General features: G+C 42.8%; 1 long non-coding RNA gene across 1 annotated transcript; it reads right to left on the bottom strand.

Annotated features, from left to right (window-relative positions):
* Nucleotides 1-1,470: 1,470 nt before the first annotated feature.
* On the bottom strand, nucleotides 1,471-2,645 carry LOC310763243. The gene is made up of 2 exons (XR_014548554.1): nucleotides 2,497-2,645; nucleotides 1,471-1,726 (listed from the first exon to the last, which is right to left on the bottom strand). It is a non-coding gene; the product is annotated as an uncharacterized lncRNA (long non-coding RNA).
* Between the last annotated feature and the right edge of the window lie 9,982 nt (nucleotides 2,646-12,627).

Below are 12,627 nucleotides of genomic sequence, written 5' to 3'. Positions count from 1 at the left end.
CCTACATTTAATCACCATGTAAATTGCTTTGAGGTATCATACTTAGAGAGGTAAATTTTGAGGTATCGTACTTAGAGAGAGAAAATAAATAGCAGGTACTTTCAAATGCTCTCACCCTCCCTGCCTCATATGCAGCAGTTAAACCTACAGGCCAAAAGATTTGCTACTGCATGTGGAATTTAGGATTCATATTTCTGAGTCTAAAACTGTTCATGCAGTACAATCATGCAGTAACTGAAAGTGCCAACAAATCAATATGTTGAATTTCATAGGAACCATTTAGCAGATGTTGTCACACTACTCTGCTAATTACTCTCCTCCCCCACCCAAAACACAATGGTTTTAGAGGGAGGAAATGAGTGCAAACATATAAATTCAGCTCCCATTCTGTAGAGGGAAAGTGCACTGTTATTTTTGGCATCCACGCAGGACTAGCTTGTGTTTAATCTGGAACAACACAGATGGATATTCGGTGAAGGCTGTTGCTGATACTCTCTGAGTTTAGTCTTCACTTTTTTTCAAAACATGAAGAAATGTGCAGCATACTCCATATATACAACCGATTAAGTATATACAGTTGGGGAAGGGCCATAGCTTAGCAGTAGAGAACATGCACTGCAAGCAGCAGGTCCCCAATTCAATTCCAGGCTTCTCCAGGTATGGAACTATCTGAAACTGAGCTTCAGAGCTCACTGCAGACAGTACTAACTGAGCTAGCTACTGGACCATTGGTCTGGCTCAATAGAAGGTTCCAATTAAGAAATGAGACCCATTGAAATAATTGAGGCATGCTTCCAATGTCATGTGCTGAGCATCAGAGTATTCACAGAGAATATGCAGGCCTTTAGGGAATACTGTTCCTTGCATCAGTGTTTTCCCCTCTTATTCCCATGGGCACACGTTGGAAACATTATCACCGATGCCCTTCTGTGTTCTTTTGCTTACTTACCCAACAGATATCAAATAACTTGGCCCTCCTCATTCTGCATGACTGATAACATGTTTGTAATTATATGACATGCTGAGAATCTCAGCAAATGTCCCAAGAGTCAGGGGACGTCTTACCACAAAGTGAGATAAAGCAGCTGTTTTGAGCAGCATAATTCCAGGGGGAACTGGAGTTTCATGCCTCCCACTGCCATCTCTGGATGTTATTATCTAATAAAAGATAACCTGAGGGAGAGAAATGCCTTTGGCTGGTGGTAGCAAGGATGCATATTAATTTAAATATTAAATGTAAATCAATAAGAAGGCTCTGGCAACTGTGTCCTAATTAAGTAATGCACGTGCTTATTCCGTTATTTCATTGAAGCATATCCAGATATTTGTGGTTTGCATTGCTGCTTTGATAATCCTAACCATAATCATGACTGTGGGGTGTGGAGGGGTCCATTTTCATTGTTACATTTTAATCTCTTCCCTTTGCTTATGAAGATGCTCGGTGAAATTGTTTACTACTTATGCTTCTGCTTTCTTCAGTCACTAAGCATTTTATTTCTCAGACTTATAGCTATACTCTCATGCTTATACATGGGATTTCTGCTAGGAAAAGGCCAAGCATGACTTGGAAAGCTGATAACGTCTTTTCAGCAAATAATCACGCTCCGGAAGCGCGATGAATGTAATCCTGGCAAGAGCTGGATACGATGTCACACAGGCATGTGCTGGGTTAAAACGGCCTCTTCATTTTCTGATTTGGGATTCCTTTTCCAGCAGGGTTTGGAAACTGTCATGGTTTGGTAAAAGAGAATCATTTAGATGTGAAAACCTGTGCTGGACACTATTTTTAAAAAGAAAATGGAGTGGTTTGAGAGAGAACTTTTTCCCATGGCATGCATTCCTATTTCTTTTGTCCTGCTGTCACCTCTTGCCAAACACATTTGACAGATTTTTGAAACAATGCAAAATCCCTGTCAAACCTGTTTCCCAAAAGGAAAAAGCAGGACAAGCATTTGCACCACACCCAATGATCCTTCCTCTAGAATGCCTCCGATTCTCTGAAATGAAAACTCCCATCTGGGCTGTATCGTACTAACACTACATGCACTGAAATTAAGAGACCTAAGGTATTCATGTTTCTAAATTTTAGTGGGACTGCTCCGACTACTAAGATCAGATATGGCCCTCTTTCTCCAGCGATACAGCCATTACCTATCAGATGCCCTGTCATTCCAGCTACAGGGAGTATGACCCTGCCTTGCAGCAGGATTCAACCATCTTGCAGCCAGACATGCTTGCTTTCTTTCTACTCCGCTGTCTCCCTCAGTGCCTTCCCGCTCTTGTCTTTTATACCCAGATGTTTCTGTTATCCCCCTACTTACTCCAGCATTAATTTCTCCCTTTCACCATCATGAATTCTTTCTGTGGGAGACCACTCAGGACCTTCTAGAAAGCTGCAGTTGTGAGTACACACTAGATACTATCTCCTCCTTTGTCTAGCCAGCAAGGTGAGTGATGGTACCAGTAACCAACTCAGGCTTTATATATTATTCTAACCTGGAGGCTTATGAGGTCTGTGTTAGACTGATGAAGAATGTGAGAGAGCCCATCTTCTAACCTAGGGTAAGGATGGGGAATCTTCCTAGCCCAGGAGGCCAGGTCTTTGTCTCCTCCACCTGCCACCAATCAACTTCGACAGGTAGGTTGAACCATCTACCTGTCAACCAGCTGACTCCATAATGATGCCAAGTGATTGACACATGTCAAAATTCTTTGGAAGATGTGCTCTCAGCACCAATCAAAGGGGGCTGGAGAGGAAACTGGAAAGGACCTTGTGGTGCTTTTCAAGTGCTGCACAAGGGGCTTTGTAAGTCCTCTGTTTGGGCTTGCTAAGCACTTTGTGTCGTGCCCCAATTACCCAACAAGCAGCTGGTTGCCAGGATAAGTGCTGCACAAGGGGCTTTGCAGGCACTGCCAGTCGACCTGCAGGTGGGCATGATTGGCTGAAACAGGCTAATGGGCTGGATTAGGCCCATGGGCTGAAGGTTCCCATCCCTGTTCTCGTAGGAATGGATGGAAGAATTTTATCTGTGTCAGTTGTTGAAGTCTCTTCCTATGTACGCTTAACACTTCATGGATTTGGGAAGCACAACCAGATTATTGTTATTTAAATAGTCTGGCTTTTGTTAACCAGGCGGTGCGATGCCTTCATACTTGCTTTGTTTTATTTGCTTGACATTTTATATATTTTTAATTGTAGCGTTCCTTGCTTTGGGATTAGGCAAGCTTAAAATCTCTAATGAAGCAGTATAATAATAAGGGGTATGAAACTCTCTATGGGGTATTTCCATGATTCATTGTGTACCCTTTACCTGCTGTCAAGCGCAACCTTATCTTTCCTAATAAATCCAAACAGATTTTTATTCTTTGAACAAATAACTTTTTGTAAAGTTTTGCTTAGGAATGGGGCTGGCACATCTGCACCTGAGATTTTGAAAGTCACAAAGCAGGATGCAATTTTTCATCAGGAGTGCAGCCAAGGGACTTGGCCCAAAGCTTAATGAAAGTGTCAGACACAGAAATATATATTAATAAACTGCCTTTCATGATCCGTCTCTCTTTCATTTGACATCTCTGTTACCCGACAGAGACAGCTGCCTTTTTCCTTGAAAAGTTTTGGAGACTGCAATTAAACATATCATACGATGTAGATGCTTGTCAAGCCGCACCTCGTTAAGTTATCCCTGCAAAATGCCAAATATAGCCACATCATTACTGTATAATGGCAATGGGTCTTTTCATTTGGAATGCCAGGTATCATTCAGGAAAGTAATGCCACGGCTTCTGTTTTGAACACAAATCTGGAAGCGGAAAATTATAGAGTGCAAACTAATCGGAAGCTGAGCAAGCAGAGTTGGTGCTTGTTTAACAGGGTAACGTCTTGGTGAGCTGTTTCACTTTCTCATCCTAGGAAGTGGAGATACCGTCTTTTTCGCTCCATAAGACGCACCTAGTTTTTAGAGGGGGGAAAGCAAGAAAAAAAAAATTTTGTGCAGAGCATGTAAGCGGCTCTCTCTTTTTCTGCTTTAAACCCTTCCGTCCCTCCTCCCGTTTTGCTGAGAAGCCAGCAGAGCAAGAGCGATAGCTGCGCAGCGCCTCTTCTACTGGCTTCCCAGCAAAGCGGGATGAGGGACGAAAAGGAGCCTTTACAAGGGAGCGCTGAGCAGAACCTGGCAGCGGCTCTTGCTGGCTTTTCTGGGAGGTGGGGGAAGGGACAGAGGGCAGCCCCTCAGTCCTTTCCCCCACCTCATGGAAATGCCCCCAGGAGCCACGCGCTCTTTAAAGAGCCGTGCCTAGCGTGTGTGTGGCTCTTGGGGGCTTTTCCCCAAGGAGGGAGAAGGGACTGATAGGCTGCCCTTCTCCCTCCTCGGGAGAAAGCCCCCAAGAGCCGCACACACGCTTCACGTGGCTCTTTAAAGGGAGCGCTGAGCAGAGCCTCCCACCTGCATTCGCTCCGTAAGATGCACACACATTTCCCCTTACTTTTTAGGAGGGAAAAAGTGCGTCCTATGGAGCGAAAAATACAGTATTTCTTCTATAGTAATCTGCCTGATAAGAAACCTGAGAAAGCAGGCAAATACTCAAATGTCATGTGAATACAGGCAGCCCCTTGTATGTCCCATTAAAAAAAAAATAGCCACCCTGCTTTTCAGATGATGTTGGGCTCTAATTCTTATCAACCTGAACCATCATGGCCAGTGGTCAAAGATGATGGGGAAGACAGGCCAGCAACACCTTGAGAGCCACAAGTTCCCTATCCCTGTCTAAAGTATCCTTCCTACACCAGCTATCTTTTTTCCCCTTCTTTTTTGCAAGACTGAAAATGTCTATGTCAGTGGTTCCCAATTGGTGATCTGCAGACACCAGGGGTTCCACATAACCCACCCAGGGGTTCTGTGGCTCCAATCACATAACAAAAATTACCCTAGAGATATCAAAATTTTCAAAAGTAGGGGGTCCACAGTACTTAGTTAATTGGGAACCACTGGTCTATGCTCTTAACCAGTGGGCCTTGGGCCTAAGAGCTTATCCACACTTACTGTTTCCCCTGCTCTTTCTAGGCATAGGTCTTTAAAACTCGCTCTTTAAAGCTGAAGTGCAACAAATGGCAATTCAAGTTTTCTGTGGAGCCGAAAAAAAGAGTGCTTGGACATGGAGCTTTAAAACTTAGACCATGCCTTGAAAGTACAGAGGAAACGTAAGTGTGGATAAGCCCTAAATTAAGCAGTGGAAAGCTTTATCATGACTATGAGATTGTAAAACTCAACCTTCTGGCAACAACCCACAGTCTTTTGTATTGGAACAGTCACTTTGTGATTCCCAGTGCTGTAAAGAGTCTTGCTTTGTTCAGAAGGACACACTGGGCTCTGAGCCCAATTCAAACACTAAATCCTCACCACTATACATAGTAGGGATGGAGAGCCTGTGGACCTCCAGCTATTGCTGGACTACAGTTCCCTCTATTGGCCATGGTGGCAAAAGCTGGTAGAAGCTAGAGGTTTCCCTCCCTGGTGGATAAGATTCTTGTCCTCTAACAACGCAGTGATCCTATATATGTCTCTTCAGAAATAAAGCCCACTGACTTCAATGGGGCTTGCTCCCAGATAAGTGGCTATGAATTTGCAACCTAATATCTCAGTATACTTTCAGTATACGTGGTTAATTGTAGAGCTGAATGAAAATACCTTCCCATATTTCTTACCCTGTTTTCAGGTGGTGAATTTGGGGTTATTTGCATATTTCAGAGGGATTAACAGCTTAGCAGGAGTTCTTCATTTCTTTTTCTAAACACTGTGTTGCAGTTTCATTGTTTGTTTTTCATCATGGTGTAGTATACGTCCACAGGTGGAGAACAGTGGCAGCCATTCTGAGATTCCAGCCAGAAGTTCCTATATAAGAATCTATGGCTCAGCAGCATTCTTTGCAGTTCCCAGAATGTCATAGATTGTGATAATAACTGCATTTAATAGTACATGGCATCAAATGCTATTACCATGAAAACATTCTAGACAGTGTTTTAAATGTAGAATGGGGCAGGTGTCCAAATTAACTAAACATTATAGAGAAGAGTCTAGGCATGTAATTTTATGTACATCTCTTGGTAATACATGTCATAAGATCTACATGACAGGGGAGGTAAATGCTGAAAGGACAAGAAAACAAAAACGTGATTTCAAGCAATTTGGTGCTGCACACTCCTGTTCCTGTCAGATTGATCCAAGCAAGATCATAGCCAGCTACCAAGCAAAGCTAATTAGCACTTCAACAGCCATATTATATATCCATTCTGATGTAGTTTTAGCTTCACAGAAGCGGCAAAGATTGTTTTTGTCTGAGCTGAGTGCATATTCTCTCCTGACCCCTGAGAATATGCTTCCCTTCCATCTTTGTTTCATGTTCCTCGTTGGTTGAAATAATTGTTGTTGTTTGGTGGGGGGGGGGGCTTTCTTGCTTTTGCAAAAAAAACAGAGGCTACATTTTAGGTATGAGAAACATGGTAGTAACTTATTGCTTGCAGTCTGGTTCTAGCCTAACATAGCATAAGTTAAGACAGCTGTAGCACTCCAACATTACACCATCATTATGGACCAGGACATAACTGGGACATGGGTGGCGCTGTGGTCTAAACCACTGAGCTTCTTGGGCTTGCCGATCAGAAGGTTGGCGGTTCGAATCCCTGCAACGGGGTGATTGTCCTGCCCCAGCTCATGACAACCCAGCAGTTCGAAAGCACGCCAGTGCAAGTAGATAAATAGGTACTGCTCTAGGAGGAAGATAAAAAGCATTTCTGTGCACTCTGGCACAGTGTTCCATTGTGCCAGAAGTGGTTCAGTCATGCTGGCTACATGGCCTGGAAAGCTGTCAGTGGACAAACACTGGCTCCCTCGGCCTGAAAACAAGATGAGCGCCACAACCCCATAGTCGCCTTTGACTGGACTTAACTGTCTAGGGGTCCTTTACCTTTTACCTTTACCAGGACATTCTGCTGTTGCATCTGACTTGATTCAGTTGATCCAGGTAAGGTTGGTGGAGCTCTGCACAAGAGGAATAGTGGAGGCATCTACTGTCTTGTGGCTGACATAAAGTTGGTAACCCAATAACTGTGTCAACCGAGGAATTGTGGCAACTGCCACAACATTTTTCGCAGTGAGGAACCATGACCTTTCCTCCATGCATTCATTTAATAATAACAGTAAAAAAGGGGGAATTGTGAATAGTGGTATTAAGAAACTGTAGAATTAAATCTGGCTCTGGAATGCTGCAGTGAACGACTCTGTGGGAAAATTATGTATTTCTGGCTGTGCAACAGTTGCCTTCCACCCTTCAAACTCTGCCTGCAATCTGCTTCTAATTAGCCTGCTAGACAACACATGGCGTGCGAGCCACTGGGAGCTGTTCATCTTTGTGTAGCTTCCATTCCTTTATTATTATTTAAAAATAAAAATAAAAAAGGTATATCGCTTAATTGTCAAGACCCCTCTAAGCGGTTTACATAGAACATAGTTTTAATATAGATTTTATCAGTAAAAGCCAGAAGTTACAGACAAGTCAGCTTAAAAATATCCCACGTGTTAATAGAAACAGTAGTTTAAAATACACATTATATTTTTTAAATGGGCTTGCAATACCGCAATGCATTGTTACCCATAGCATGCTGTGATCACACTCAAACTATTCCAGTTCCATCCTGACATTAAGAGTGTGATTCAGAGGGGAATTTTCATCAGGACTGTGGGGCAGGAGCAAAGCGTTAAATACAACCCCTGTGGAACACATCTCGACCCTCCCCTAGCTGTTATTCTGAATTCTTTTTGTTTTCTTTTGTTTTTTTTAAAAGCCCACTTAATTTACACAAGGAAGTCACTGCTTGATGCTACAAAGTTTCACACATCAATTGCCCACATTAAATTTGTGAATCAGGCCCCAAACCATCAGTCTAAGGCTGATACATACTTAAAGGTAAAGGGACCCCTGACCATTAGGTCCAGTCGCAGTCGACTCTGGGGTTGAGGCGCTCATCTCGCTTTATTGGCCGAGGGAGCCGGCGTACAGCTTCCGGGTCATGTGGCCAGCATGACTAAGCCACATCTGGTGAACCAGAGCAGCACACGGAAACGCCGTTTATCTTCCCACCAGAGCGGTACCTATTTATCTACTTGCACTTCATGCTTTCGAACTGCTAGGTTGGCAGGAGCAGGGACTGAGCAACAGGAACTCACCTGGGAGTAATTCACATTGAACTCAGCAGAACTGCTTCCAAGCAGACATACATAGGATTGCATTGTAGGTGACTCACTCAAATTAGTTATCAATATGAAGCTAAGGAACAACAGCAATCCACACAATCATCTTTGGAACTTCTTTCCTAATCTGAGAACACCTTTTATATATATATATAAAAACCACTTCAATTTGATAAACTTATGTTGATTGAATCTTCCTTTAGCCTTTTGTCTTGCACAGAAGCAGCGATGGGCAATAATGCCTCATTTGTCCATGACAACACATTTGAATAAGTTTCAAGGACAGGACTCTGCATTAAAGCAAAACGAAAGTGAATCCTCAATCATAATTTTTAGGTTGGTTTAAGACAGAGAGATAGAAAGCTGCCTTATGTCTGGTCATAAGATTTCCACATTTAGTCCAGTATTGTCTACTCTGACTGACAGTGGCAATTAAGGGTTAAGGGGAAAGGTCCCTTCCCATCTCCTTCTTCCAGATCTTTTTAACAAAAGATGCCGGGGATTGAACCCAGAACCTTCTGGAGGTGAGCATATTTTCAACCATTGAGCTAGGTTCTGTGTCCCCACCACCACCTTCTATTATTTGTCTTTCATATACCGTATAAAAGATAGGCATGACTTGATTGAAAAAATCATCATCTTTCTAATGCCTCCTTATAGTGTCGTACATCATTCAGTTTCCATACACCGTCTGTGAATAAAACCGCATATAATTGTTGCAATTAAAATACAAATAGAGCATAAGGATTTCATAATGTCTCTTAATGTAAAAAGACTGCAGTTCATTCTGAATATGATTAGTTTCTGGCACCATACCTGTAATTACGGTAATTAGAGCTAGGTGCAAAATTAATCTCAAACCAAGGTGAGTTCATTCATGTAGAACAGTCCAATCTACCTGATCTTCTTAACAAAAAAAGAAATGAAACTGCAGTACTTTAAGACTATACGAATCCTTTATAAATAAATACCATGACATAGAAACAAATGGAAATACAAAGCCAAATAATTGTCTGTAAAAATAAAAAACCCACCCTACACACCCACAATTTCATATCTTAGATCTCCATCTAGTGATCAGACATACGGAACGCAGGTTGAATATTTGTTGCCTCTAATGGTCTGATCTGCATATTTGGCTTCCCTTTGCGAAGCACAGGGTTGGCGTAGAAGGGAGGTTAACTAAACACAAAGGTCTACACTTCCATTATGGGTAGGTTATTGTCTCCTCTTCCCCCTTGCCCTGCCGCCACTATTAATTCAACAATTGGCAACTATTTCCTCCCTGCCTTCCTGCTGTGAATACATGCATTTTTAAATAAGCCTTAGTGTACTTGTCTCAGTGCACGATGTAGCCGTATCTGGACCATCTGCTTCACTTTAATATATATTATTCTCTATATGAAAAGCGAGTCTGGAGTGATAAATTCATAATTCAAGGCTTTTGAGAAACTCCTACAGAAATCCAATAAAATCAAAATGAAACAGCAGCCTTGTAACATATAATATCCCTAAGGATCAAAACTTGTGTAGCCAGCTTAATATCAAAGGATCACTTGGTAATATTTGTTATAAACCATCCAACACTTCGGCTCTGGGGGGGGTGGGGGAAGCACCACCAAATATGATTTGTACAAAGAAGCCAAAATGAATACATATATATGGAAAAACATACACCTGGAAATTCTGACTGAAGCTCTACAAATTTGAACATCCTTAACAATACATTGAAGTTCAATGGGATGTTAGATTCAGGTCAGTGGCCTTCCAATGCTACCACTCTACCTTCAGTAATTAAAAGAAACAACTGCCAATGTGAGTGAATGTTTTTAAAGGCCAAAGTATCTGTAACTGTTTCTCGGGTTGCCATTTCTCTTGGGTGTGTGTTCATGCTCTGTTGTGATTAAAAGCTGCAAGATGCTTGAGGAGGCTGCATAATGCTCACATGGCTGGTTCATACAGAACAGTGCAGGATTAATACACTATATTTTATTAAACTGGGAATGAGTGTTTAGCTGATAACACACTGCTGCTCCTCTCTCATGGACCCAGAGGAATGGTGGGAGGCAGCAGCTGGGGAACCCCCAAAGGATGAAGGCTCAGACCCCAAGGGATTGGTGGTGGTACAATGATGAATGGTCAGAAGGAGAAGCCTAGGAGAAGGAAGTGTCAGAAACCAAAGAGGTAACAGGGTTTAGTGAGCAGGCAGAGCCTGTGGTGGAGAGTAGTCCAGAATCAGGATCAGAGGTGGAAGTAGGAGAGGAGGGAAGCCAAGAGGCAGAGATGTGTCAGGCTGGTGAAAAAGCCTGAGTGTTTTCCCCTCCTGCTGTGGCAAGCTCTGCTCCCCACTGGTCTCCCAGGACATGAAGAGGTAGGAGCAAAGACAGGCACGCAGACACAGTCTCTGATTGCTTGGGAGGAACCCAGGGGAGGAGGAGATTTAGGCAGCTGTGGGAGGTGGAGATCTTCAGCCTCCACAGCTGCCTCATAGGGGCAAGACCTACTGAGAAGAGCTGCTGTGCTCACTACGCCTGGCCCCCCTGAGCAGGTTTTGTTTCTACTAGTAAAGAGTTAGTCCACTTCACTTACACCACGTGATTCATTGCTGGCTGGCTCCCTGTCATGCTCATGCACCAGATTCAAGGCTGTGATCCTGGTCTCTTTGGACCACAGTTTGTCCAAAATGAGAAGAGATGTTTCCTGCTTCCTCCTCCCTCTGTCTTCCTGAAAGGTATCCTTCAAGAGTTTGAAGGGCTGTCCTAAACATGTTGGAATGGGGATGGTAGGCTGCTGTGGGTGGGATGGGATTTCTTCTTCACATGAACTTTCTTTGGATTCAAGTATGATTTTATGCAACAGCCCATGCCCCTAACAGCCCCCCACCCCTCCCTGACTCATCCCACATTGTTGAGAAGGTCTCTTGTCTTTTGGAGAGGCTTTTGGTGAGGGCCTCAGGTAGCTGAAGGAAGTGGAGAAAGGGACAGGAAACTTCCCTTCCATTAACTTCCTTATCATAAATTAGGATTTAATCCTTTGTTTTTTATGAGGTCTGCATGATATCTGTTGACATTTTATATACATTCAGTCCTAGCATGGACCAATGATCTTCCTGTGATAAGTCAGTAGGTGGGTGGATATGACGTTCTGTACAGAATCCATGCATAATATGCCTACAGTTCTGAGTGTAGTTGACTCATCACATCTCAGACCTGCTGTCAGCCAATATTAAGGCAGTCGTTTATTTGGTTCTGTTTCTTTCACTTTTAGAGGAACCAATGATGCTCATCAAAAGGCTGTGAAAGAATTGATTATGCACAATAGAGCATGGCAACAAAATTATGGCTAGGACTCCACCTGTAGACCACTGCCAGCTAATGAGACAACGGACTGTGCAACATTGATGTTACAAGAAGTGTCATTCAGAGCGACAGATTACTCAGAACTGTAAAAAGTGATGTGCCTATGCTCCCTTATCAGCCCATACAGAATCACAGAGTGCTAGAACAGACTGTGATTAAATATTTGCTCTTAAGCCCAGAAACACCCACCAATTTATTAAGCCTGCACATGTTCTGTACAACATGGTGCCATGGGAGTAATGTTTTTGAAACATGCCTCCATAACCATTTAAAGCAGGCTGTTTGGGATGTCCCAGCCCTGCTGCAAATGTCACTGCATTATTGCTCAGCATTTGGAAATCCCATAAGCTTGCTCCCAACAAGTTAATTGAAGTGTTGCATCCTTGAGAAACCTGCTAGTCTGAACGTATTTAAGGATAGAATTGGTATAGCAAGAGAAAAGCAGCATATGCTTCTCTAACTGCTGGAAAACTGATGCACTGGCATCAGTTAGGCATGCATAGCTAACCTGAGTGTGAGATGCCCAACGTCCATCAACAGCACTAGAAAAATACACACACACGCACCAGTCTTAGTTTCCCAAGCAAATTACCCTTTGAAGACAAGCACATCATTTCTTTAGAAGAAGACCGTGCTATGGGGTGTTCTACAGTAAGAATACTATAAATCATTATGTTATTTTATTTTTTTAGCACAGAGGGAAGGAAGAGAAATCATTTCAGGATGTAAGTAAGTTGACTAATATCTCTTTGGCTAGAAATAAAGCCAGTTAAAAGAAAGACACAGGGGAAGTGTTTCTGAACCAGTTGGACGCCTGCAACGGTTCGCTCAGTATCATGATCTATGCATTTGTGCACAGAAGGAATTAAAAAGCAATAAAGAGAAGGTTGGGGAAGTTTCCCGTGGGTACACTTTGTGTTAAATGGTGCATTAGGGAAGTAAATTCAAAATGGACCAGGCATGTAAATCTTTGGTGGCGGCAAGAGGGGTGGTTGAGTTGTGTGTGTGTGTGTGTGTGTGTGTGT

Source organism: Podarcis filfolensis (genome assembly GCF_964270895.1).
Source record: "Podarcis filfolensis genome assembly, chromosome: 5".
NCBI classification, from domain to species: Eukaryota; Metazoa; Chordata; class Lepidosauria; order Squamata; family Lacertidae; genus Podarcis; species Podarcis filfolensis.
This window is presented reverse-complemented; position numbering and strand designations above follow the sequence as displayed.